The 2,158-nt window shown below is 47.5% G+C and overlaps 1 pseudogene across 1 annotated transcript; it reads left to right on the top strand.

The window, feature by feature from the left end:
* Positions 1 to 377: 377 nt before the first annotated feature.
* On the top strand, positions 378 to 1,752 carry LOC309555830 (annotated as a pseudogene). The gene is made up of 2 exons: positions 378 to 709; positions 873 to 1,752. The product of its transcript is annotated as an uncharacterized misc_RNA (transcript).
* Positions 1,753 to 2,158: the final 406 nt, after the last annotated feature.

The raw sequence follows: 2,158 nt of genomic DNA, 5'->3' as shown, positions 1-2,158 counted from the left end.
GTCCTGAAGACAGCCTTCCCCATGATTGTGTAACCTACTGAACCAAACTGAAAGACCATTTAAGGCCCCATGCACACGGGGCGTTCAAAAAAATGTACGCCAAAGCTAGTTATGACGCCGGGAAAAACCGGCGTTAAAAACGCGCGTTAAACAGCGTTTGTCAAATTATGTTAATGAGCGTTAAGCCGCGTTAAGGCGCGTCAGCGCTAAACAGCGTTTTTTTAAAAACACAGTCCTCCTCCATTTTCCACACCCAAAATAACCACAATGCAATGTGTCAATGCCATTTTGGTGGGAGAGAGAGAGAGGAGAGAGCATTTTCAGATCAGCTGAGAGTGTTTCTTGTATTTTCGGAGTATTTTTTGCATTTCTGAGTCATGGATCCTGTTATGCAGAAGGTTGATGAGGCGATCCTGCTCATCATCTTGAGAAGGATGCGTCGAAGGAGACAGTTGGAGGAGGAGAATGAGAGGAGCAGACGGCGAAGGTTCTGGGTGCATCCTGTCATGTCGCAGCGTCTCTCCGTGGGGTACTTTACCACCATGTACACCCAACTCCGCATGTATCCGGACAAGTGGTACAACTTCTCACGTATGTCCGTTCCGCTTTTCGATGACCTGCTGGAGAAGCTCAGGCCAAGGCTATCCAGGATGGACACGAACATGCGAAGCAGTGTGTCACCGGAGGAAAGGCTGCTTGTGACACTTTGGTAAGTGAAATAATTTGTGGGTGTTTTGTCTAGGGTTAGTACTGGGGTTAAGAGGGTTAGGTGGTGAGGTCCTAGTTAAAACATATTTTCAATGTATTTTTGAAAGATAGATATATTCTTTTATGTAATATGTAATAATTTTTTCTTTAAATTTTTATTTTAGGTTTCTTGCTACTGGCCAAAGCTTTGTCTCCTTACACCACTATTTTCTGCTAGGTGTCTCCACGGTGGCCAAAATTGTTAAGGAGACATGTGCGGCAATATGGGAGGAGTTGAAGGAGGTGGTCATGCCGGAGCCGACTGAAGAGATGTGGGAAGCAGTTGTCGACGAGTTTTGGGAGAAAACTCAGTTCCCCAACTGTATCGGTGCCCTTGATGGAAAACACATCAGGGTGAAGAAGCCCCCCCATTCCGGCTCTGCATACTTTAACTACAAGAAATATTTTTCTGTGGTACTCCTGGCATTGTCTGATGCCCATCTTTAATTCCTTGCTGTTGATGTAGGAGCATATGGCAGCCAGGGTGATGCCCGCATCTTTCGAGAATCGGCCTTTGGACGTCGGCTACACGAAGGACGACTCAACATACCAACAAGCAGGCCGCTACCGTGTACAGAGGAACCAAGCTTGCCATTGGTCATGGTGGCCGACGAAGCATTTGGACTGGCAGAAAATCTGATGAGGCCATACAGTGGCTATGGACTGAGTCATACCAAACGTATATTCAATTATCAGCTGAGCCGTGCTCGTCGTGTTGTGGAGTGTGCGTTTGGTGTGTGCTCAGCAAAATGGAGGGTTTTGCTGTCATGTATGCAACTGGATGTTGACAATGCCATCAAGGTTGTCCTGGCCTGCTGTGTTTTGCACAATTTCCTAAGGAGAAGCGACAGGAGCACCGTTGAACCAGAGCCATGTAACCCCATGCACCGCGTGCAGTTTATGGACTTGCGAACAACAGCACGAGTCATGACCATCAGAGATAAGTTTGCGGATTTCTTTGTCTCGCCTGATGGGGAAGTGGCATGGCAGGATAATTTTGTCTAAAATCATTCATCTTGTAAACTTTGTGATATCTTCACATACAGCTTTTATTAAACATTTATGTCAGTTCTTTTGATGTCTATCATTCTTCCATTGTTCCAGTTCAATGTTGCATGTGGCAAGTGTGTGCCAGCCCTGGTCTGTGCATACACTTGCCACATGCAGAAGAAGGAGGGGGGTTTCCTTCTGCCTGTGGCAAGTGTGTGCCAGCCCTGGTCTGTGCAGACACTTGCCACATGCAGAAGAAGGAGGGGGGTTTCCTTCTACATGTGGCAAGTGTGTGCCAGCCCTGGTCTGTGCATACACTTGCCACATGCAGAAGAAGGAGGGGGGTTTCCTTCTGCCTGTGGCAAGTGTGTGCCAGCCCTGGTCTGTGCATACACTTGCCACATGCAGAAGAAGGAGGGGG

The sequence above is a fragment of the Pelophylax lessonae genome, assembly GCF_965119305.1.
Source record: "Pelophylax lessonae genome assembly, chromosome: 5".
In the NCBI taxonomy this organism is placed as follows: Eukaryota; Metazoa; Chordata; class Amphibia; order Anura; family Ranidae; genus Pelophylax; species Pelophylax lessonae.
This window is presented reverse-complemented; position numbering and strand designations above follow the sequence as displayed.